The sequence below is a fragment of the Falco cherrug genome, chromosome Z (assembly GCF_023634085.1).
Source record: "Falco cherrug isolate bFalChe1 chromosome Z, bFalChe1.pri, whole genome shotgun sequence".
Lineage (NCBI taxonomy): Eukaryota > Metazoa > Chordata > Aves > Falconiformes > Falconidae > Falco > Falco cherrug.
This window is the reverse complement of record NC_073720.1, coordinates 12,551,392-12,576,881: the sequence shown is the minus strand read 5'-3', so window position 1 is coordinate 12,576,881 and position 25,490 is coordinate 12,551,392. Positions and strand designations below refer to the sequence as shown.

General features: G+C 40.8%; 1 long non-coding RNA gene across 1 annotated transcript; it reads right to left on the bottom strand.

Annotated features, from left to right (window-relative positions):
* Nucleotides 1–11,359: 11,359 nt before the first annotated feature.
* Nucleotides 11,360–16,423, bottom strand: LOC129734705 (uncharacterized). The gene is made up of 3 exons (XR_008730214.1): nucleotides 15,624–16,423; nucleotides 14,583–14,666; nucleotides 11,360–12,124 (listed from the first exon to the last, which is right to left on the bottom strand). It is a non-coding gene; the product is annotated as an uncharacterized LOC129734705 (long non-coding RNA).
* Between the last annotated feature and the right edge of the window lie 9,067 nt (nucleotides 16,424–25,490).

Genomic DNA, 25,490 nt, shown 5'->3' with positions numbered 1-25,490 from the left:
TCCGAATTCAGGACTTAGCTCTCTCGGTTTTCCCCCTTCACATCAGTAATAAACACATTGTATATGGCATCTACTGCTATCTTGCTATTTGGCAGGAACTCTTGAAATAAAATAGAAAATAAAGACTCCAGCAGTACAGAACAATATACTTTTTGGCAGGTTCTTCGTAATCAGCAGGTCTGGGCCTGCAGACAGTGAGCTCTCCGTGGCCAGTGGACATCTCAAAGGGTTGGAGCACACACCTGGAGGAGCCCCAGCCTGCACACTGCATTAGAAGACAGATTAAATCAGTCATCACTTGGAAATAACAACAGTGGAGAAGTGGCTGAAGACACAGGTGCAGAGTGAGAGATGACACGAGCTTTCACTGCAATCATAAATCTGGGGGAGAAGCTGATGCCTCACCCCGCTCCTAAAAATTATTTTCCCTGATGTGACTGAAGCCAGGTTGCATCTCCGCTTTCCGAGAACCCTTCAGCTGCCTACAGACAGGGTATGTGGTTGGAACTGCCTGGTACACTAAAAGAGAGGGCAGGGGGAAGATTTGTGGAGCTGTAGATTTCCAGTTTCTTGCATTTTTAAATTCTCCTCTCAAATACCTTTCCTTCATCTCTGTTTCATCTGCACTCCCTCCTTCCTCCTCCTCACTGAAGGCAGGAGGCACTGAAGAAGGAACAGCAGAAGGAGATGGTGGGAGAGCTGTTGAACTGCCTGACCTTTCCTACAGGAAAGTGTCCCACCAAAAAGATGTTTCACCAACTTCTCTAGCTTCTTCTTTAAAATGAATTTAAGAGTTGGAGGACCCTTCTCCCCACACTATCATTCAGCAGGAAAGGGAATGGAAAGGAAAGCAAGCTGAACAGTGCACTGAACACTATCTCAACTGTGAAATTTATTTGCATGGTTTAGAGGTGTCGGGGCATTTCAAGGACACCAGTCCCTGCATCTCTGCACACTCTGGGATCACAGCCACCACCACAGAGCAGCCCTTCCCGGACAGAGCACAATGTCACTGCTGCATCAACGGCAGCTGGAGCTCAGCCTTGTTATTCCCCCTCTTATACTCACACCTGCATTGGTACAGGTTGTGTTCCTGCTGAATTTCAAGCACAGACATTCCCAAGTCTGTTAGTTAAGGCAGAAAAGATCCCAGCTTCCTTCAGAAACAAATTCATTGATCTTGATGAGCCCACAGGACCCTGTCAGGCATGGCACCACAGAAACAGCTATGGTGGAACAGGTATGTGATAGACACTGTAACTTAAAGGTGAATTAAAATGTTGCTGAGGACATCATAACAGTATAACAAAACCTCTGCCATGTGCCAGTACACCTGCAAGGGTGTCTGCAGACTTATGACAGTTGTTGGCAATGGTTTCACCGTGCCTCTGCAGCTGGCAGGCTGGTGGGCTACCACTAGCCAGGCTTGCCATGCACGCATTGCTAATCTGACCTAATAGATCTCCCTCTCTCCAGGCAGGTATGGTAGTCGATGCAGGAGTGAGTAGAGGAGGATGCTCTGAAGCACATCTTATCTTTTTGGTTCCTTGGTCATTGAGACTGAAGATCTGAGTAGAGCATCTAGGTTTTGGCCACAAACTTCAGGTCTCACACCAGTGCAGAGCTGAGATGTGACTAAGACACGCTCTTGCATGTCAGAGTTCAAAAGTGCATCAGTGTTCCCTGGGCTGGACATAACCCGAGAGTCTGATTTCCGAGAAAGAGAACCAGGAAAGACGCTGAAGCCTGGGCTCAGGAATAAAAGGAAGAAGTTTGGTAATTAAACTTGTCTGGGTTTTTTTGCATGGGAATGTAATGCAATTCCAGTGCATTAGCTCTAGTTCTGTCTACAGAGCAGCACTACAGACTGAGAGCCAAGCATATGCTCTCAGCAACAGTGATGTGAGTCTGAAGTAAGTTTAGCAACTACGTTGTTCTGACAACTCAGGTTACTTAGTATTTCAATTACAGTAACTGTGGTCTAATGATGATTCTCCTGTCTCCACAGTGTTGGCATGTATACGGGAACAATGTACATTTTGTTGCAGATTCATATATGTAGGTAGCTCATACGCTGAGCTTGAAAGTTAGAACAAGCAGAGTGTCAAGAGGTCAGAGAACTATAGTCTCTTAGAAATACCTATTACAGAGGTAGAATAAAACTGTGTTCAGAAGGCATTTTGGTAGAGTATGAAAGGCATTACAAAGAAAAAGAAGCTTTCAGGACCTTCTGTCCCTCATCAGCAAGGAGTTACTGTTACTTTCTAGCACTAGTATTCTCTAAGCAATGAGACATGTGCCACATAGCTAATTAACTCCCCATCACAAACAGGCACAATACAGCCATTATTTCAGAAAGCTTAAAATCTTGTCATATAAACATGAACCAAAGAAAGGTGTTTGCACGGATTTAGCTTCTGATTAGGTCCAAAATAAAAATCCATCTTGAGTCTTATCAGCTGGGAAAAAAGCTGACATAGTCTGGACACAGTTAAAAGTTCAGTGTAACCTTGGCTAAAGAAAGCTGAAAGCCGCTAGAGCAGTGTTTCAGACAGCCTTGCACCCTTACAGACACTTTTCCAAAGAGCCTATTACTGTGCCCAAAGTAGCACTGAAGTCCAGAGAAAATAAAATCATAACCCATGTGACACACCATCAGTCACTGACTCCTGAATATTCATGTAGCCCATAGAGATTACATTAAAAACTGCTGCAACTGAGAAAACAAGTCCTTGTTTCAAGACCGTTTGACCAGAATAGCTGATCAGACACTGGCTTTGGCCTTTCCCCCTGGAACTGTAGCAGATTTTTGGTTTCTTTGTTTATGTAAAACAATAGGCTGAAATAGGACCTGTTTTCAAAGTAAGTAACATAATGCTCTTTACCGGAATATGAACAAACAGCTCTGAGCACTGAGGAACTGTTGTAGCAATGCCGTGTTTGAGTCATTTAGGTGGTGAGGGATCAAGTACAAGTGGTGGGATTTAAGTCAGTATTCAATGCAGCAGTACTGTATGCTAAGTCTGCTGATTTATTTGAAGGAATAATATTGTGAGCATCAACACAAAATCAAGCAATTGGAGACTCATTCTTAAGTGAAGTGAAAAGCAGCTCTGATCCCAGCAATTTTTACTTTGGAAAAAATTAAGAAAAATAATTGCCTTTCTTTGCAGAGCAATAAGTAGAAGGATAAATCACTTTCACTGGGGTACAAACTCTAGACGTTTATAAAAAGCTGCCAAAGACTATTCCTGATTTCTGTTTGCAAGCAAAAAAGCAAAACTCATTATATGCAAGTCAGTCACTCTACCAAATGTAATAGCAAATGAGGGTTGTAATATCCAAACCAGGCTGGATGCTGGTCTCCCAGCAAGCACCAGAGGGATTTGGACAAAAACTTTGCTTAAGGTCCTGTGATAAGGAAGCCGATTACCATTCTAGCCTCTGAGAAATATCTCATTAACCTAGGACCATCCTTTCAAAACAGGGTAGATGGTGTTATGTGGCTAGTATTACACCAAAGTAATCTGCCTGAAAGAACAGTTGTTTTCTTTTTCATCCCCACTTGAGTCCACAAGCAAGTTCCCACACATCTAAGGTGTGCCGGAGGTCAGTTACCAACTGTGTGGAAGAGAGAACAAAAGAAAGCACACTATTATTTCCCTGGCTTTTCCTATTGCACAAGCAAAAATACATGATAAAAAGATTGTGAAATGTCCAGGTGCACATTTTTGCAGTGACAACAGAAATTCAGTCAGATATAAACAGCCAAAAGACTTTACTTTCCAGGTTACTGCGTTCCTTCAAAGGTTTTTATTCCTTTAGCTATTCAAAATATACTATGACAAAGTTCAGATTTTAACCCTCCTTCACGTTCCTTAAACCAGCTGAACTTCAGAATGTGGTATCATGATCAGATAAAGCCGAACTATGCCTACACCATTACCAAAAGGGGTGACATCACTCTCCACCCCATCTCCAGCTCCACATTCCTGCTCTTTCCTCCCCTGGGTTCAGCCTCCACAGTTATATAGACAGGCAGATACAGACCGACATAATCTTAATACTACCCATCTCACTCCCTACAATTAAAAATATATCAGCTGAAGCTGATCTTAACCCATCACCCTTTTCTTGTCTATATGCAGGATTTCCAGGTCACCTATGCAGCCTGGGAGCCTACTATTGATCCTGCAACTGCTCAGGGACCAGCACTCCCAAACAGGCAGAGGCAAGGTCAGAAAACACAGAAAAGGTGAAGAAAATGAGTGAGAATATGTGTCACACCAGATGCGGTGAGCTAAGAAAAGGAAAGAATGAGAGATCAAGATACAAATGAAAGATAGTGCAAGAGACAGCGAGAACAGGTGAGGGCAGGAACCCAGCGATAACAGGAAATCATTTGCCAGAAGCAAGGGACAGAGCGCCATGCACAGCATGTACAGAAATGCAGTTTGCTGAATGCACAAGAAACAGAAGTGAAGAAAAGCAGCCAGCAAAGCTCCTTAGAACAGAGGTAAGGAAGAGTCAGGGAAAGCTGGTTGCAGCAGATGTATTTTACCAGTCAAAAAAAGGAACAAGAACATGCTATACATTGCTCAGCTTGAGTAATGCACTTTATACCTATTAAATTCATTTATAGACAGAGAATTATACTCTGTCTGAGCTCCCTCAAAAGTATACATTGACAGACACTGAGCATATCTTAGTGCTTAAATTTTCGGTTGTGTCATGACAGGGAGATGCTACTGCTCCTGGGTATCTTACCAGTAAAGATTATGGCCTGACAAAGTCAGTAAGATTGAAGTCAACAGGATTTTCGCCTTTTAATACTCTTCAGTGTTTAAACCTTTGCATTTTAAGACTGGTGGTCAAGGTCAACTAACCAAAAAATGTAAGAATACAAATAAAATGGTGCTGGAAGAAGAGGTTTTACCTTTAGTTTTATTGATTTCAGGGAAGAAGAGAAAATGATTTGAATTATTAAGAGCTAATTAAAATACTACCATTTAGACTAAATTCTTCCTCTTTTTCCCATTAAATTCAAGTCCACCATTTAGGGAAACTAACTTTATAGCTAAGAAAGCAGTTCTTTTACCCAGCAGACTTAAGAGTCAAAGATGATGTACGTCCCGTGGGAAACAGAGGCAGCAGGACTGTTGTTAGAAGGGCCGAAAAGGTCAAAAAGAGATCTTAACTGTATCTGGGAAGAAAGATTTTTTTGTAAGTTTATTACCCCTTTGGGCAGCCTTGTCTGTACCCTGTCATGATTGTGCTATGTGATATTGTTATGAAAGGTCACATACTGTATGTTAAGTAACGCATAAATCTGGAAGAGGAGAATTGATTGTGTCGTTGTCATACTAGGTCTGCATTTCCTGAAGGAACATCAATTATTTTTAAAGATGTCACAAGGCCTCTTTATAACTTTTATTAATGCAATTACTTATTCCTGAATCAGAAATCATACAAAATACGTTATTTACTTCTAACCACAGAATTATTCTTTGCCTTACTTTCAGCTTGGATACGCTTACGGTTAGGTGTTAGTTTCTGATGCCAGGAAACTTCCAGCCTGGATCAGCCTGTTGAACTCTTATTCAACCTCTTGTCTCAAATACCAGCTGCTTCAAACACTGCTCTGATGGAGCAATACAGGACACCTTGCTCCAAGGAAAGCTGCCTTCCAGCCGCTATCCCTTATGCATTGGCCTGTGCCCTGCAGAATTATGACTCTGCTGTCATGCTTGGATACAAACACCACCAACCGACTGCGTATCCTTGTGATGGATCTCCCATTCTGAGCACACTTGGATTTTGCTCCACGAGGGGAAGCTGCCCTTTCTCTTCTTTTTCTTCTTACAACCTCTCCATTACACCTTACAAAAAAGCTTGCTGCCAGTTAACACTTACTGTAAACCACCAGGTCAGAGAGCATCCTTCTCCCGCAGATTTTTCAGTCAAATCAAAGTCATACTTACAAAGCCTGGAAGAGAGTTTTGACCCTCCCAACTTCACACAAGCAACCCTACAGCACTGGGTGCATTTGGGGTGAGGGGCAGGTGCACACTGGATACGCCCTGGGGTCTGTCCCCACCAGAGGTGCCCACATGACCTGTCACTCTCCCAAAAGTAGAGGGCTTTGGCCACTGCCCTGCAGCAGCTTTATTTCATCTCTACATCATGACCGCGTAATATTTCTGTGTCCACCACTTCAATGAAGCAAGAAATACGGGGACTTTTATGATACATGTGGAAACACAGCATAGATTAAGTTGTCCCAAGGGGCCATGGCAATTTCCCACCCATTACACCCCAAAAGGCATTCTTCCTTTCCTTTCCTCCACCAGAAAATATTTCTTTCTTCATTGTTTTCCTGGCTACATCAGTAAATTGCACTAACAGCAATGTAAATGTAGTCTGTAGGATTACAAGCTGCACCGCACCACAACAATCATAATGAGTTAGAGACAGAACTTTATACTTAAATCCTTGGTTTCTACTGTGGCACTCAAGGACCCAGCTTATTTAATTAGGTACCCTGCGTAATTAAAGAAAGGAAGCAATTGCTCTATACTCAACATTAAAAATGGACACAAAAGATCCACCTGGATCAGAATATTACACAGCTAATAAACTTACTGAGAAAACATCTAAGAAAAATAACACAAATCAGTGATTCAATTCCACAGAATTTGTGGATCAGCTCAGCACAGGAAGCAGGCTGAAATGAGTCAAAGACATGCTCGGACAAATGAAAAGAGATTTAATCTGAAACTTTAAGCTAACCCACAAAAAGAAAAATATGCATCTAAACATTATTCCACCTATGTGTTTAGGACAGATTTTTAAGCTTATTTGATAGTATTGGTTTAAGAATGAACTAAGACATTGCTCTCTAGCTACAGTAGGTTTATATGCAATCAGTCATATGTTGCTTAAGTTGCAGATCTTCCAAAAATAAGGAAAATATTATTAAAAGCTGAAAGAAAATATTTTAGAATTATATTTCAATAAACTAAGAAGAGATAACCAGTGCCAAATTAATCTCTGTTGGCATCACACGGACCACAAGAGAATTGTATTTGGAAAGTTTTGTATTGGCTTTGCCAGCCATGTATCTACATCTTACAAAACTAGAACCTAATGCAAGGAGCTACATTTCTGGTTCTGTCTACTGTCCTGCAAGTTCATCTGCTTTCACAGCTATTCAAAAGGGAACTTTGCACTTCAGTTCTGTCACTGCATAGGTTTGACCTGCCACTTGTCAGAAGAACAGCAATGGCGCTGGTGACAGGGCTGGGGCACAAGTCTTATGAGGAGCAGCTGAGGGCACTGGGGTGGTTTAGCCTGGAGAGGAGGAGGCTCAAGGGGGGACCTTATCACTCTGTGCAGCTGCCTGACAGGAGGGTGTAGCAAGGTGGGTGTTGGTCTCTTTTGCTAGGTAAAACCAGATAGGACAAGAGGAAATGGCTTCAAGTTGCACCAGGGAAGGTTTGGATTGGATATTGGGAAAAATTTCTTCTCCAAAAGGGTGATCAAGTGTTTGAACAGACTGCCCATGGAAGTTGTTGAGTCAGCATCCCTGAAGGTGTTCAAAAGATGCTTAGGGACATTGTTTAGTGGTGGACTTGGCAGCGTTAGATTTGTGGCTGAACTCCATCTTAACGGTCTTTCTCAACCTAAATGATTCTGTGACTCTTAGGCATGAGTACCTTGCCTCTCTCCTTTCTTAATGAGCGAAGATATGAGAGAAGATCTGTAACAGCCTTGATTCTGTTGTAAAACTGCCCTTGGGTCAGACCAAGGGTCCATTTAGACCAGTATTACATATCTAGCAGTGATAAAGGAGACACTGTTTAGGGCATGGCCTCATAAGTGCACTACTTTCTGCTGCCCGTTCGCCCATCCTTTCCCCAGCATCCAGAACCAAGGATGCTGGTGAGTACGTTCCTCCTTGTTTTTTCCAGATTCCCTTTATTTACTTGCCTTTGTCACATCCTTTTAAACCTGTCTCCACCACCCCCTGTGGCAGTAACTCCCAAAGTGCTTTTCTTGTCTTAAAACTCTCTCCAACTGGCTTCACTAGTTCTTGTATTGTAGGACTTAGAGAACAGCAATCCTCTGCCTCATTTATCCATCACCATATGGATTTCCTAAATTTAATCATAAACCTTCTCAGCCATCTCCTCACAGACTGGGGAGTCCCAGTCTTTGTTGGGGCATCACACAGGTGCAGCATCACCATGCATCCATCTAGATGTCCAACAGCATCTGCCTTTGAATTAATCTAGTAAACTCCTTGGTTTGTGGCAAAAAGAAATAGGCAGGAATTGCCATTCAGGATGAAACCCAGACAGAGAGTAGATAGGCACATGGTTTGAAAGGTAAACATTTAAGACCTCATTGAGTCTTTGAAATTTTTTTTCTAATAGCATACCAAAAAAAATTCATCGCTCCTAACTATGGACTTGCACCGAATGTACCAACATTGAAAGAATTTGTATGCTCTTAGGCACAGGCAAGATGGATTTTAGCTAAAGCAGGTTAGAGCATCTTCCATAAACTCTGGGAAAGCTGTAATCACAAAACAGCCAGTGGGAATGGCCATCCCCAGCAGATCCTTCAGGATGAGATTACCTGCCCAGAGCAGAGTTATGCTGTCAAAGACGATGATGCTCAGATAGTAGCCTTGCCCTGGGAGCAATCAAATTTTAATGAAGATTTCTCAGTCATCACCTTGTTGCATTAGGCCTTTGCAGCTGGGCCTAACAAGGCATTCAGAACATCCAGGCTCCACTAGGTAATGCAATCAGTGTAAAATGTAATGTATAAAGGTCCTCTAATTGAAATTACTGGTTAGAAATTGTCAGTGAGATTCAAATACATAGTATAGGTATTGCAAAGTAATGAAGTCCACAGCATTTCTGAAATAAGTCACAAATGTCCTGACAGGATCTGTGGCAAGGAATAATCTTGTTTAGCTAAATGACAAACCTTAACAGCATTCTCCTCATCACCCAGCTTTTCTAGCATAAAATATTATTTTGTAAAGCAAAAAAACCAGCTGATATTTTTTTTCCCCCTCCAGATTTCTGGCCAAAGTGTCTAAACCAATTGCACTCATATTTCAGAGAGCACCAGCCTCCCAGGCAGAACACTCACTCATCTGCCAGGTTCTAGCCTGAAAGACATTTGGGGGCCAGGGAAACAATACCAAATGCAAATTCCACTGGGGGTTATAACAGAAGCACTGACAGCACAACATAAGCGTAAATCTGTCTTCCTGGATGCTCCTCCAGAAGACCAGCTTGCTCTCTCAGTTTCTGGTTTGGGATCAGGGACTGCTGAGATGTGCTGTTTCCAGCTATTCCTTGTGTTGCACTCGGTGTAAACTCCTCGCCAGGACTCGGGGCCCCATTCCTGCAAGCCGATGCATGTGAGCCTGCACAAACTCCCATTATCTCCAAGAGGGCTTTGCGTGGGTGTAAGGGTTTGCCTGAACAGATTGGTTTGCAAAATCGAAGCCTAAGAGACTGCACTTAAGTGGATTTTCATCTCTGTCTCCTCTCCTCCCTACAGCTGGGACGTAGTTACCTCTCCCCCAAGACATCCCTCCTCTTCAGCTCAATCAGTCAAGGTTCATATCCCAAATTTCTCTGCACTGAAGCCCAGACTTTCATGCTCCCCATCTTTTTTACTCAGAAGGCAATATGCTTCATTCAGCAGTTTTTTCTTTTCCTCGTTACCAGCCACCTCTCTGCCCCCACTGGAAGCTCAGCCTGGTCCCCAGAAGCCCAGGTTAGGATCAGCCTCAGCTCACCACAACCCTCACTCACAAATGAAGGCAGGCCTGGGTCGCAGCTGACGTTTTCACTAACTAGAACAGAGCCATGATATCTGATTCTCCAGTCAATGATTTGAGTCTTTGGGGAGGTACATTCATGGTCAAATTCTACTCTAGAATAAACTTCTTACAGATTTGTCTCCAAACGTAAAAAAACTTGTTTGTACTCAGCTCTGTAAAATGCATTTCTAAAGAAAAAGTATTTACAGTATAGCCAGGAAAACTGTCCTTTTGAGCCTGGTATAATAGCCTTCACTTTGAAAAATTTATTTCCAGCCAAACTTGCGAAACTACTGACACTTTGACACTGAGGATCCTTGACTCTCCATGGTTTCTGAGCCTGGCTTTCATTCCCTTTGCTGCTGTGATGGCAAGAGTCAGGGTGGTTTGTTGTCCTGATTCATAAAACTGTTTCTGGAATCTAAACACTTAGTAGAAATCTGTATTTGTTAAGTCTTTTTTAAGGGTCTTGTCCGGCCCCAGCTCTGTGACCTACTTCTCTGTGACTCAGTGTTTCACAGAAAAGATGTGGTTAGAATGGACCTCTGGAGATCTTCTAGTCCAATCCCCCTCCTCAAAGGGGGCAAATAGAGTAGGTTAGCCAGAGTGATGCCCAGCTAGGATTTTTAATATTTCCAAGGATGAAGACTCCAAAAACTCTCTAGAGAACCTATTCCAGTGTTGGATAAAAAAATGTTCATATGTTTAAATAAAATTTCCACTACTTCAAGTTTGTGCTCATTGCCTCTTGTCCTTTCTCCAAGAGGAGTACAGCTCTGTCTTTTTTTAGTCCCCTTCATCAGGGATTATTAGGCATCAATAATCCTACCTCAAGCCTTCTCTCTTCCAGGCTGAGCAAACCCAGACCTCTCAGCCCCTCCTCACAGCATGGATGCTCCTGCCCCTTCATCATCTTTGTGGCCCTTCACTGGACTCACTTCAGTAAGTCCATCGTTCATACCGGGGGGCCCAGAACTGCATCCAGCACTCCAGCTGAGATTTACCAGCGCCAAGCAAAGGGGAAGAACCACTTCCCTTGACTATTTGCCATCACAAGTAAAGCCTCTTGTCATCAGGAGCAAAGCCACATTTGCCTGAGCAGATCAAACCCTCCCTCTGATCTCAGTGCCTCACTTGTTCTCACAGAGACCCTGAAAACTCAGGTGACCAGTCCTGCTGTACAGTTGGTTGCCAGCATATTTACGAGTCTGGGGCACTCAAGAAGTATTTACTAGTTAATCCCAGATGTTGCTTCAATCCAAAGAAACTACCTCGGCATAACAAATTCACCAGGTGTGCACAGCAAATCCAGAACTCCATGGAGGGGAAGGCAGGCACTTTCCACTCCATCCACTATTACTCGCATTCCTGAACCTGCGTTTTTTTGTTTCACAGACATTGCCCAATTGTGCTTTAGAATGAGGCTTAACTTTATCTGTTGGGGGGTTTTTGTTTGGTTTTTTGTGTTTTTTTATGGTGCATTTATCAGATTGGCAATTTTAGAAGATATTGATGATGCACTTCCTTATGTTTAGGAAACTGGCAAGACAGATACGATGTTGTCTGAGACCTCACACTGGACGTGAGGTCTCCCTTTATCTCCCTAAACTCTATGCAAGCTGGAAAGCAGGAAACACCCTACAGTTACAGGGTTTTAAATGTGAGGAGGACCTGCTTTATTTTTGCACCTTTCACTGTAACAAAATAGACATCTCTTTTCAGCTTAAAGTGGTGGTCAGTAAAGGTATTTGGCCAGTTACCCCCAGCAATTACCACTGCTGAAACTCCTGACTGCACAGAATATTTGCTTGACGAAGTGCATCTTTGACATAATCCTGAATAACTTAACAGACAGTGAAAGTCTGCTTCTCCATTCCCCTCTCATAGTAAAAAAAACTTTAGCAGTAGATTTATTAAAGAAACAAGCCTTCCCTCTTCTATCATAGGAAATACCCACCTGACTTCCCCATTGTGTTTTATAACCAACCTTTTCCCCGAGGCTTTCTGTAACCATACATGTGAGAGGTGCATCGACTTAAGTGGACTGTCGCAGGGCTTTTTCAACAAATCCAGACAGAACAACCCTTTTGCTCTTTTCCCCTGTCTTCAATCCTGCAAAACCCAAGAACCCCTAGAACTTCAGTAAACCAGTTATCACTAACAAAACAGATGTATGTTGAAGCCCTGCAAACGGTATTCACCCCGACAGACACCCCACCTGGGGCACCCCAGTTGCCTTCTGCCCACCTGCTCCCCCCAGCAGCCAGTTCACAGCACCTATCACAAAAAATTGAGTTGCTTAGTTATACTGTACCTTGGTTCTATATAATGTCTCCCTGCACCCCAGGGAATGGTACATGCATCGTAAGTCAGTGGCTGAGGCATTTTCAAATTGATGGGATTTAAAGCTCAGAGGAGGAGTGTGTCCAATCCTCCCAGCTTTTGAAAAATGCTGAAGGGGTTCTACCTGCAGACCCATAGGGGTAGGAATTAGATGTATCTTGTCATACATATTCGGATCTATTTCTCTTCATCTTTTCTCCTAAAAAACCTAAAAAACTAAAAAAAGGTATTGCAATTTACTACAGCTTAACAAAATTGACAGATTCTGAATTTCTCCATCATTTAATTGGTCAAGGTAGAACAAACTGTAATGCACACGTCGCCATTTTTCAGCACTAATTTCTTTTTCTTCTCCCTTCCCCACCCAAAACAACATAAATTATATGGAAAAATCTGTTGTGGGGGTTTTGGGGAGTTTTTTTCTTGTTGTTTTTTGGTTGTTGGTTTGTTGGATTTTTTTAATAATTAATTCTGGACTAAGACCAGGTTTCTAAGTGGAAGCAAATTTTTATGTCCAAGCTATAACCTCTGAAAAACAACTTATAATAAGAATGCTGACACATTTTTAAATGGAGTGACATGAATGGCGCCAATATAATGTAGTCAAAACATGTGGGAAATAAAGTATTTTGTTACAGAAGGATATAAAATTCCCAACTCAGAATAAAGTATATGCCTGGTATTTACTGGATTCTACCAAACATAACAATTTTGCAAAACATACATGGGCTTCAGGGAGTATAGGATTCAATCAGAATTCAAAACCTCTTCATCTTGAATGCATTTGAGACAAAGGGATGCACAAGACACAGGGGCTAACTTCTTTCCTTCCTCCAGAAACTCAAGAGGGATTCACCCCGAGTGAATAATGGTTACAGATGAAATAGGAGTTCAGCAGAAGATCTGCCTAGCAGAAGCATTCAAAAGCCCACATAAAATCCAAAACGTTATAAACTTATGAACTGTGTAGTAACTATGCAGCATAGGAACCATAACAATATACCAAAAAGGAAAAGAATGGGAGTTTATACATCCTTTGCAAGTCAGCAGAGGTAGTTTCAGTGCTGACATGAAGCAGAGCCTGAGATGAGCTATTATCATGTTATCTTTTATTAGTTGTTAAGCACTGTATTCAGATCTTCACCAGAGAGCCCTTGTCCTAACAGATTTACAGTTGCAGGCCCTCTGCCATTTGTTCCAGCCAACACTTAAGTCCTCTCAAACTCCTAATGTCAAGATGGATAAAAAGATCTGCCAACACAAATCCAATGACTGCAGGAAAAAAAAAAAAAAAAACACCATGAAGAAATACTACAAGGCTAGAAATACAGAAAGAGTTAACTGCACTTTTACAAATCACTTACTGTGGGAAATATAGAAAGAGCAAATGTTTAAGAGTGACATGAATGGGAAAAGATGGATTAGCGAAAAAAATGGATTTGTCCTCTCCTGAGGACAAGAAAACTGGCACAGACTGCAGAAAACACTTGCAGGACTCTACCCAGCATCTTTGATCAGGCAGAAGCAGGAAGAAATAGCCATGAAAAGCAAAAGGAGTAAGATGGGATGGAAATTGAGTCTTGTACGGGACAGGTAGATACTGTGTCACCTGGGCAAAGAAAGCAAATAGAAATTAGGAAAACCTAAGGACTCATGTTTGTTAAAAAAATGTTGCCCCTCTGCCCTTCTTCCCTCCTCCCCTCAGCTGCACAGTCTCACCCATGGTGCTGACACAGGCACGCATCTGATGAGAGAGGGATCATCGTCTCCGCTGAAGAAAACTACTTGCTTGCTCCCGCTGGGTTATTTTTCTGCCAAATTAGCCACTTGAAGAGCAATGGAGAGAGGAGTAGGGCTGTATCTTTTCTGCGTTAGTGAGCCACTACATTTGGTTTAGCCAGCTTGCCCTGCTAAATGCAAGCCCCAGTGTGCACACAAAAGCCCTTCAGCATTGCTGAGTGAAAAAGCATTTTTGCTGGCAGGGAGCTGCCTCCCTCATCTCTCTGATGGATCCATGCTTGAATGTAGGCACAACTGAACTTCAAAAGCCTTATTAAATCTCACTTTGGTTTTAGCTGTTTTACCAAGTATCAATGCTTTTTTCATGGGGTGCAAAACATGGGAAATTATTAGGAAAATTCATCCTGGTAGGTTGCTAGCAAGATGCGTTTCACTGAGCGTTGCACAAATACAAAAGCCTGTGGCCCCTCAGTACTAGTCACCAAGTCTCACGCTGCCAGAGATCAACTTCAGATCAGCACATTTTAAGCAGAAATGGCCAACCGGTCGCTCAGCTGTTAATATTTAAAATAATGCTGACATCTAGCGGCTTGTACACTCACACATGTCTGTGCAGGTCTTAAAGCTACTTGTGTCCAGCATCATTTCTTACCTTTTGGAGGCAAGAGGCTCCAGCTGCAAGTGTCATGTTCCTCGCAGCTGTGCACTATTCCAACAAAAAAAATGCATCCCAGTTCTGCAAAGATCATAAATTAAATCAAAAAATGATAGGCAAAAAAACCAAAAAGGACAGGAAGAAAATATTGTTCCCCTTTTGTAGATGGAAATTGCCATGGGATGAAAGAAATTAGAAGCCAGATGATTAAAAGATGATGGGGTCAAGACAGAAGCCAACTACAGCTGAAGAAAACTAAAGAAGAGTCCAGACTTCCCCAGAAATATCAGGTGCTTGAAAATTGTCAGATTTGGTGAGCTGGAGTGAGGCACATCAAACACTAACCCTACCCCACCTCACCCTCAGCGCACAGCTGCTGGCTGGCTCTGCCCTAGAGCACTGCTGCTCCTGGTCTAGGTTGAAGTGTCTTAAGTGACCCACATACAAAGAGAACACACCAAAAGGAGGAAGCCAAACCTTGAGAGACTCTAAAGATAGCCAAAGAGGAGCCTGACACCTGGCGAGGGCAAAGATTAACAGTGTCTTGTCCTGTCCATCTGTACAGTGAGCTTTTTGTTGAGAGACCTATAAGCTATGAATCAAATAAAGTAATACAAAGGTGAACTTTTTTATATTAAAGTTCTGCGAAGACACTTGAGTGGATCTCATTTTGGCCCTGGACAGCAGCTCTGCTCACTTTAACTGCCAGAAAACTGGAAAAATCTAAATAGATACCTCTCCAACAAATGAACATCACTGCCCATACACCCCTCCTACACTGCATTTGCCTTCTGATGTATTAAAAAGCAAGAACAGACCACTCACTTGTGCAGTGCATTTATATTTTCCAGTACAACTTAAATATCAGGCCCTTGAAGATGAGACTGGAAAGTTTTGTATACATTCACATGCTGACTAAACTGTAAGATGGCTCTCTCTCTTCAGAGTTATGGAAAGCTGGTCTGAAATTTTCTCAAAATGTTGGGTATTAGAAGAACCTTTGATGATAGAAGAACATAGGCTGATCCTACACCTTACCTGGTGCAGGAGTAAGGCAGATAATCCAGAGATGAGCAAGTCAGCCTTCCTCATGCTGGAAATTGAGTTGTCCCATTTTCTAGTCACAGGAGGCACATGTTCATCTGGAAACAAGTTATTGGACCAGAAATGCATTTCATACAGCTGCTCTTGCATTATTTTTTTCCACCAAGAAGAAAGAGTCCAAAGAGACTATTGCTAGCACTTTGCAACAGTACCTTGCCTCATTTCAAAACAGACTTTAGTGGAGGAAGGTTATTCTCCTTTTTTCAGGTGCTGGAGATAACAGGTAACAAAGCTGACTGCCAGGTCTCACAGGTGCCATCAATGCTGCTGGCAGTATCGCAGGAGGTATGCCCACGGGCACTGAGAACCTGATAGGGGTAGAAGATAGTTTAGAGAGAATTACAAAAGGTAGGACCGTAGCAAGATGGCTGATCATTTGAGGAAACTTGTATGTAGTAGAAAGATGAATTTACACTTCATGCCACAACCATATTCAGTCTATGCAGAAGAACAGGTATGAGTGGGGCCCACATCTTCAGAGGACAAGCCAAGAAGTCCACATGTAGTAATCCGTCTTCACAAATTTTGCAAATTTTCATATCTTTTACAGCAGTAAATGCTCAGTGTAGTCTGAAATAGCAAAGTCCTGAGGCAACAGAGGGACTATGTGGCTCATGTGAACTGTGCTATCATTGCTCTGCTTTCCTACAGGCTGAAACAAAATTCTTAGCAAGAGTAAACACATTATTCTAAATATCTTGAACAGTGAACATTGTCTTGTTTTAATGTATTGCTCAAAGTGGTCATACCAAGGCAAAAATATATCTGCAAAACACTGGCCAATTAAGCTATCAAATGGAATCTACACAGGCATGCCTTTTTTGAAGACAACTGTTCTCTAATATCCCTAGTCCCATCATTAACACAGTAACAGGGTGTTACTTAACACAATGTTTTAATTGCAACTCTCATTAATTTGAAAATGATGACTCAACTCCCTGTCCCACCAAAGTCAAAGTAAAGACTGAAGGTTCACGTATCACGAAGCGGAGGAAAGCACTCCAACAGATGTTTCATGTCCAAGTGCTGCAAGGCCGTGGCACTACTGGCAGCCAGCAGCACAGAGCACTCAAGCATGCTTTATCGACAACTGTTCGCCATCATAACCCAATACTCGCTCTGAGGTGACTTGACTCTTTTCATAAAAGGGAGGAGGTCGACCTCTGAAAGACCAGGACAGCATCTAGGAGGTTTAGAAAGGAGGGAAGGATTCTAAACCAATAATGCAGTGATATTACAGGCCACACACATGCAGACTCCCGGTTCTTCTACACAAATGAGCTTTCTACTCTACAACATCCAAGACATCCACATACATAGGCTGAGATGTAGTACCTGCTGCAGGTGATTTAAGAGAAGTCATTGTTATGAGGTTAACAAAAAGGTTTTGATTAATGACTAAATGATGATCAAATGATCATTAATTGATGACTGAATGGAAATTAAATTGTGAATAAGCAAAAATTGAATAATAAACAGTGATTTGACAATGATCTAAATTATTATTTAGATGGCAATCAAACACTCTGCTACTTACTACACTTGTAATAATTAAGCTATAGCTGGAGATATAGATATGTATGTCACCAGCATACAACATAGATTCAGGCTGAATGTAAGATGCCACTTACCTTGCTGTAGGTATCAGATACTGGGTGAAGAGTCTTTCAGTCTTGAGGACCAGCTCTGAGAGGTGTCCCGGCTCGAGTGGGAGCTCACTGCAGTGCCGCCCGCTGCTGTGCTGCAGAGCTCAATGGGCTGGTGGTGGAGGCTACAGGCATTTATATGTGAAGCGATAGACTGGTAGTCAAACCCCCCTTGGTGTTTCTGCAGCTGCAGCAGTTTTAGTTTTGTCTTGTCCCAGCTCAGGCTGGAGCCGTTATCTCCTGATAAGATGTACCCTAGACTCTTCGGTCCCTGAGATGATGCGGCCTCGTGTGGTTCCTATGGTTTGCACAGCAGGGCTGTAATCAACAAGGCCTGCTTGTTGGTGATGCTTGAACCGAAGCACGGCTCAGTGGGCATCCAACGCAGTACCATTTACATACTTAACACTACACACATACGCCGCATTAACCTATACTGAATTACTGCTTAAGAATTGTTGCCAGCACAGAACTTGCATTTAGCAGCCACTTACACAGATATTTGTCTGAGTATTTGTTAGAGAAAATGTAAGTTATTAAATAGTAATTATTGAGGTTTACCCAGAAGAAAAAAAAAATCTCACTTCTCTGAAATACTACTCACACTGTTGAAGATTTACCAACAGGTTGTCAAACTGTTTTATAAGAAGGTTTTCGATTCAGATCTTGTATACTTTCAACATGAAAAGCAGTGATGCGAGTTATTTTATTCCACTTCTTTACACCTCCCATACATGTTGCATTCAAAAGATCCATGACGAAAAAAGATCTGCTTGGCAACATTATTACCTTACCTTGCACCAGGACTCACATCCTAAATGCTGTACCCACTTACGATGCCTACAAACGTACACTAGCAAACAACTCAAGCAGAAACGTAGCCAGATGCAAAACAGAACTGAAAACTATCCAAACTATGTATCAATTGCAGAACTATTAAATTTCTTGACTATGCACTAATCTCAATCCTCCTGAACACAAACCCACACAAAACAATGTTTAATTAATAAAGCTAAATATCCATCCAAGGCTGACTTTGACAACAACCAAACACTCTAAAAAAAGTCAGTTGTGCCCTTCACTAATACGGCAGACTGCTAATACCAAGACTTTGAGGCAATTCTGACCTCAAGGAGATCCATCTCATTGCCCAGTGCACCCAGCAGCAGCCTCCCTGCCCAAGAACTCCCACACAGCAAGCGAGCAGGTCTCTTCCTTCAGGCGAGGATGCAACCTCCATCTGTGGAAGGCTCCAATGTTCTCACAAACCTTCACAGAAATTTACCTATTTAGTTAAGATAAATGCTTCAAAGTATTAAAAGCACAAATAAAAGCATAAAAGCACTTTAAAACTATGTATTAGTATAGAATCAATCAGCTTCAAAAATGTTGTGGTGCTAAATATCCTGTTTATCTAGGCAGGTCTCTGAAAAAAATAAATCATTGCTACAACTTTTTTCAGAAATATTGCATTAAAAAAACAGCACATCTGATGAACTTATGTTTGAACACAAATAGTTCCAAATTTAAGCTTAGCATTTTTTAACCATTTTGGGTTTAGTTTTTGCTTTCGAAATGAGGAAAACACCGTTTCTGGAACGTGTCCTGAAAAAGTTCAGAAAATAACTTGTTTCTTTAGTTGCACATTTCCCTCTCCTCACCTCTTCACAAGGCATATAACAAGCTTGCAATTTTATAGTCCTGACAGACACTTCTATCTCTTTTCAACAGTTGCTCAGACTACAGAACAGTCTCAACCAGGTAACAATCTGGGACTCTTAACAAAACCTAGTAAGAAAAGCATCCAAGCATGACCTTTGCAAGTTCACTTTCAAAAGCTGCAACTGGAGCATGTTAAAAATAAGATTTGCCAAACTCCTTAATGATCACGGGAAAAAACATTTCCATTTCCTGCAAAACAGTGCCGCAAAATTAAAATACCAATGTTATAGTTGAAATTGAAGTAGCTAAATTCCGAAATAAATTCACTAAGTATTTATTAAGGCAGGAAAGCAAAAACAGCGTGCTGGGCGGCCGGGGAATCACAGCTCCATCCAGGCTTGCGAATTCCAACAAGTAACACAGCCCTTTTATTCTCAGCTTCAAGGCCAGTTTTAAGCAGTTATGCTCTCAGTACCATAGCAAGCAGCTGTACATTACAAACTAAACTATTTTTACACTAAAATCTAGACAAAGTTGTCATAGTAACATGAGATTATGGTTTAACATTGGCCTTAAGAAGGTACATCTCGCAACCTCATGGTTAACTCTTTTCTCGCCAGACAGAACGTTCTCAAATCTGTCGCAGCAAGATCATTTCTTTTGTTAAAAGCCCATTTGATCAGCAAATCACCCTTAGTTACTTATTACACCAAGGCACGAACAAATTTATAGGACAAGTGGGCAAAATACCTAAATAACTTATTTACAGTAAGTTGTCCCCAAAACCCAAAATGTTTGTTCCCAAATAGATAAGCCACAAACAATTTCCACCAGTTACTGCGAACTGGTTTGGTAGATGAATGGCACGTTACTACATAGTAATGTAATAGATGCCGTGTGAAAATGAGAAAAAGATAGGGACTTTCCCCACACAGTCTCAGAGAAGTGACTCACAGTAAATCAGGGCAACTAGCTCTACTACTGAAACAAGACTACACAACATATGGTGACAAATCTCTTAAAAAAAAAAAGGGGGGGGGGGGATAAAGAAGTAGGGTATATGTAGGGACAAGCATTCTGCAAATTAATATTGTTGAAGCTTTCTTTGAACACACAGAAGGGCAGACAGTACATTGTAAATGCTACTCATGTCCTACGTGACACTTCAGGAACTTGTCAGGCTACCCAAGAAACTTTTTCTTTCTATGAACCAAACCCCTGCAATTACAAATACCCTTCCTTATGGCAAGCAGGTACCCAGATGATAACTCCATTCACTTTTACCCAAGGATCTGTTGCCCTGTGGTATTTTCCAAGCTGTTAATGATCACTTCAGGGGGAAAAGCATTTGTCCAGTACTTTTCACTACAGACAGTAATCCAAGCTAGTCTGAAGAAAATTACTTCATTTGGGAAGTATGCATGCTGGCAAAGAGTAATCCAGCTATTGTAAGTAAACTTTTTCACAATGCTAAAAAAAAACCCACCCCAAAATAAAGACATAAGACCATTAATTGGCCTGTGTTAGCAATAACAGCTCTACCTGCTAACTATCATTAGGATCCAATTGTTAAGCTATTCTTTGTTTTGTGGTAATACGAGTGTAGCCAGAGATGCTTGTGTTCCAGGAGATGGAAGGATGCTTCCAGTCAGAATACAAATAAAAGAGGAAATACAAAGGGAGCTGCAAATCTTGGTAAGGATGGCAAACAGAAAGCAGAGGAAACAGCAGAGCTCTGCAGAGCCATTTCATGTTGGGATAGCTAGCAAAAACCTTTAGAGATCACATAAACTCAACACCACAGACAAGACTCCAAAGTTTTATTGCTATGTACTACTAACTTTCTGTTTCAAGTAGTTAGTTGTTAGGATCATATCAATATCAAGTTTGTTCTCATCATACGATGTCATCCACCTCTCCCTCAGATATACTGTGTGATGATATTTCAGTAAATAGAACAACTTAGGTCTTTCTTTTCCTAAGAAGAATGGGCTTTATTTTCCAACAGTCTGAAAATTATTCTGACCCATTAGCCTATTAGCGAAAGCATGAAATAGTTTTTTGATTTTAATTTCTGCCCAAGTGAACTGGTAACTAACAATAGTCTACTAGGTGTGCTGGCCAAGGAGGCATAAATGTTTTTATTATTTAGCCTTATTAAATACACCTAGAGATTTCCAAGAACACTCTGTTCACCCCATCAACTCGTTTTACAGCAATTTCTATTCACCTTTAGGATTGACAGCCCACCCTCTTTCAAAGGGTAACTATGTTTTTAGAAAGTTGAGTGCTCAACCCAACCTCAGTCCTAACGTCATTCGCCATCCCATCAATGAGCATACGGATTCATTGAAAGTGAAGAGGAAGTACAATGAAAACCAAATTAAGCAGATGTTACAAAAAAAAAAAAAAAGTAGTATTTTTGTTAAATGAAGTGCAATACCAAGGGGAACAGCTGTCAGCAAGTTCTCAGCCTTCAAGTTATACATACCCCCATGACTAATGGCATGTCCCTCTGCTCACAAGACCACAAGATTTAAGCTTCCCTGATAAACAGTCACTAAGCCAAGGACCGTCTCTTCCCGTTCTTCAGCAGGTGTTTTTACACCTTTGCATAACAATACTGAGGGCAGGGAACACACAGGCTTGGTTCACAGCAGGAAAAACATTGTCTATCAGATTGCTCTACAATGCATAGCCACCGGAGCCACAGCCAAAGATGAATCCGATCAGTAAGTGGGTGGCACTAAATGAGAATCGGTAGGACACGATGACCCACCACCAACCCCAAACTCCACCTCTTCCTTTCAGCCACAGTCATCTCTCTTTCTGTGCCTATAAACTGATAATCAAAATTACTTGAAGAATTACCTGTTAGGTTCATAGCTACAATCAACCAGTTAATCCACTCCCTAAAAATCAGTTCACACCAAGCAAATACCCTTCTTAAAGAAGCCTACGCTGACCTAACTGACCAGTGATAATAAATAAATGGTGAGAAGCTTTTTTCTGTCTAATCTATGGTTACGTTTATTGTCAGATCAAAAAGAAACTCCGCTGAAAAAGAGAATCTGCCGTTTTCTTAACAGTTGCAACTTATCAGGCACTTCCCTTCCATTTGATGTTTGAAAGTGTGTTTATATCTGCTGCTTCCATTGTTTATATGACACCTGTTCTTCTGCCATAGTGAAAAACTTCCATCCCTCAAGGCTACACAATCAGGCTCCCACCCAAAAACATGGACCAAGAATAAGATGGCTAAGTTTTCAGATTTCCAAATGACAAGTTGCAACAACCAGCAGTTCCTATAACCATTTAAGAAAAAGCAAGTTTTAGTGCAGCTAAATTTCTATTAAAAATAACACTATGTCAACAGAAGTCTTCATTTATTTCCAAGTCTTCAGATTGTTATTACACGTATGCCATTTAAACTATTTTTTATTTGAACATTAAGGTAATTACAGTTGGAGGGCTCAAATTTCCAGTGGCCTCTGTAGTAGATACCACCAGAGCAAAACATGAAACATTCCACATTGTTAACAATATGACATTTGAGTTACCAGAATTACAATCACCAATTTTTTTGCTAACATAAGAAGTTTGATCACATAAGAAGTACGCAACTGGGGTGATTCCTTTAGCAGAAATATCAAACTGAGTACTGCATGTGTTTAATTTCAATATGAACATCTCCACATAAGAGCAACATCATACATGACAGTTGATTTATCACACATATGGTACTTTGGCTGCTCTAACTGTGACTTATTTTTCCTCCTAAGCTCCATAGTAGGTTTCATTTATGAAACATATTGCTAATGTGCCCTGCATAAACATCAAGAATTAAATGTATCTTTCTTCTGCCACTTCAACAGGGAAGGGAGCAGTGGTTTTATCTCATACAACATAGCCTTTTCATTCATGCACCATTTTTGTCCATTGACACTTCTACATGTACCCTAACTACCATTTTGTCTGCAAGAAAATAATCTTTATTCAAAAAAAAAACCCTGAATTTTCTTCTCAAATTAGAAAGACTACAGTCATAGACAATTACATATGACAAAATCACTACCACCTATTTATTTCAAAGTTACCACTGAATGTGTCAAATTTTTGTCAAGTAACAAGCACATCAGTCATCTGAGGTGTAATGAACTGGCTCACAATTCAGCTCATCCCATTCTGGAGTTCATGTGTTTAACTGACTAGTTTTAGTTACCTTTTTTATAGGACACTCATGCAGATGTTGAGATTGGGTCAGGTAAAATATACGATACTTTATTACACACAGAAATACGAGTGGCAGGTGGAAAGCCATTTTTAAAACACAGACCTAGTGAAATCAAACTGTCCCAAGTTTATCAAGTAAAATAGGATAAACAGCTCCAGTAATTATCACCACAAATTCAGCAAGGGAGTCATCTATATAGGAACTTGACTAGTTCTTGATTAACAAATATTAATTTCTTTGGACACCGCTACCATCAGTTTCAACGAGAACTAACCACTGTATTAAAACTTCTTCACTTACGCCCCCTATAAATGAATGAATTTAACCCTCCACCTTCCTGAATACAATTATATTGTCCTCTGATACACAATTGCCATCCAATGACCTACTACCACAGTAATCTAAGCGAGGACAATGTTTCCGCTAATACAGTCACGCACTTTAGCCACATGAAAGTTTTGAGGTAAAATGGGTGACATCTGGTTGCAAACTTTCAGATTTAAAAGAAAAAAATAATCATATGTACATACTGCAAATAAAGAACACCTAGAACCTGTCAATGGTGATCTGAAGCAATTTATTTCATTCACTCATCTGTGAAATTTTAGCAGATATTTCACATTTATACTATTTGGTCCAGATATCCATACATGTCTTTAAGAGTCACTCAAAATACAATGTTGTGCCCAGAAAAGCATCTGCTACCACAAAACATCTCTTCATCCTTTATTCACCCTCAGGCAGTGCTACACAAAAACAGATCTTAACTTTATTTGTGATACATCAACAGTGGGTAAGTCAGGAGATATCTGACATAATATTTAAAGTTTGATGCAGTCACTATTCCTCACCCTTCAATAACTGTTTGTATTGAATTACTATAAATTCTGCAACACAGAAACAGTGTATGGCACTTCCATGCTTGTCTGCAATATAAACAAAACAGGATTTACTGTTTGTTCAGTTTATCTATACAAAATTTAAAGACATTGTTTAACATCAAATGGCAGAATTACAGCCAAACCAATTAAGCTGTATATTCACTACATAGTCATGAAATGTCAATTCTCATGATTTTTTTCATCTTCTTCCTTCAATTAACTGAAATAAGTCAGAAAATTAACTTCTCCAGTTCTGCTCTTCACTGTAGTTACTATGTGTCAGCTAATGTGTCAGCTAACCTTGATCCTTTGCCATTAATTTCCACACTACTATGCCTCTTATGTCTCCGAGTTCTCCTCAAACATCGTATTCCCCCTTCTTCATTCCATTGTTTTGTGTCATCTACAAAGAAGCCCTTCAACTGGAGCAGCATCTAGTCTAATAGAGCTTCCACTGGACAGCTTTTCTTAACAGAATAGTACAACGGTTGACAAGTGAAGTTTGCTGGAGACATGATCCACTATGTACCAGTGCTCCACTGTAGGCACCAAGTACCTTCTGTACACAAGATAAAACAGCTGTGCACATGTAAGCCACACAAAACAGGCCAAGTTAAGTGATTTGGGCAGGCAGTGTGGACAGGCCAGAAGCACGACAGCCAGACACTTCAGCTGAAGCAATTTTAATCCTGTTTGACTGTTTAACCTGTGTTACAGCCTAATTGAAGCATCGTTTACGCAATACTCTCCAACAAACAAAAGCCCTACAAAGACACGTTAACTGTTCTTTTCTATAGAATAACTAGTTAGTATGTGTTCGAGAATGAATTTAATGCAAAGCTTGAAAAAGGTACCTAACTAATAACCACATCTGGAGCTTTTAAATACTTACTCTGAGGTATGTCTATTACTGTAAAAGTTTATGCATTGCATTCTAAAGTCTAGGGTCCAAGAAAAAAAGGCTAACTGTATTTTCTAAGTCAAGCAAGCTATAGAAAACTGGGAAGAAATAGCATGTGGTTTGTGTGCAAGTGTTATTATTTAGCATAACACTTCATGCAAGTAATGCAAAAAAAAAATCTATATACTCAGGACTGTTTACATCTGAATAAATAGGGTAAATTAGCAAATACAGTATTCAAAATTATCTACAAAAATGTGTTTTACCAAGTATTCACTGTTTGTATCAAGTCTTAAAGCAGAAAGCTGTCAGGGAAATACCAAAGAGTATGAAATAAAAGAAAAAATTAAATGCAGACATTCTCAGAAATCTCCTCAGAAAACAAATTCATTTTAACCGATAACTAAACTGAAACTAAACCAGAAGACTAAAGCTATTAAGTGGCCTTATCAGCAAACATCTTTGATCAAAAGGCCA